Source organism: Bubalus kerabau, chromosome 21 (genome assembly GCF_029407905.1).
Source record: "Bubalus kerabau isolate K-KA32 ecotype Philippines breed swamp buffalo chromosome 21, PCC_UOA_SB_1v2, whole genome shotgun sequence".
Taxonomy (NCBI): Eukaryota; Metazoa; Chordata; class Mammalia; order Artiodactyla; family Bovidae; genus Bubalus; species Bubalus kerabau.
Window position 1 is genome coordinate 38,846,399 of NC_073644.1, and position 1,029 is coordinate 38,847,427.

Sequence of the window (1,029 nt, forward strand, 5' to 3'; positions counted from 1 at the left end):
TCCTTGATGATGAGTAATGTGATTCTGAGGATGATCCTTTGAGATACATATATTCTGACAACTAACCCCTCTTTTCACCTCCCCCATATAGAACGTTTGAAGTTTGCTCTCGTTCTTTCTTAATACTAATAGTTTTGGTATCATTTCCGCAGCTTGTGTGTGCTGTCACTCAGCCGTGTCCGACTCTTTGTGGACCCATGGACTGTAGCCCGCCAGGCTCCTCTGTCCATGGAATTTTCCAGGCAAGAATACTGGAGTGGGTTGTCAATTTCTTCTCCAGGGGATCTTCCTGGCCCAGGGGTCGAACCTGCGTCTCCTGCACCGACAGGCAGATTTTCTATCGCTAGTGCCACCTGGAAAGCCTTGGCCTCCTTCTAAGTGTCACACCCAGTTCTTACAACCAGAATGAATTGTGACCGTCTTCTCCCAGGGACAATTTTCAGGGTGATCCTCTCGAATCAGAAAAATGTTAGGGATGGGCCATGGCTTTAAAGATCATCTATCTAATCCCGTATTTTACAGATGAAAAATTAAATCTTGAGGAGTTTAGTTACATATCTGATAGGCTGTGGAACTCCAACTAGAACTCAGAGTGGAGAAACCAGAAGAGACTTTGTTTGTATAAAGAATCTACTGTGATAGCTGTGGACCCATCACTTAATTATTGTCCATATAATAATCTTATGTCATCAGACAATCCTTTTTTTTCTTTTAGCCAGAGCGTGTGGCTTACAGGGGGCTTCCCAGGTGGCAGTGGCGGTAAAGAACCAGTCTGCCTATGCAGGAGGCATATAAGACTCAAGTTCGATCCCTGGGTTGGGAAGAGCCCCTGGAGGAGGGCATGGCAACCCAACTCCAGTATTCTTGCCTGGAAAATCCCACAGACAGAGGAGCCTGGTGGGCTACAGTCAATAGGGTCGCAGAGTCAGACAGGGCTGAAGCAACTTAGCAGGCACACACACATGGCTTACAGGATCTCAGTTCCCCGACTAGAGTCTGAACAGCTTTCACAGCCATGGCAGTGAAAGC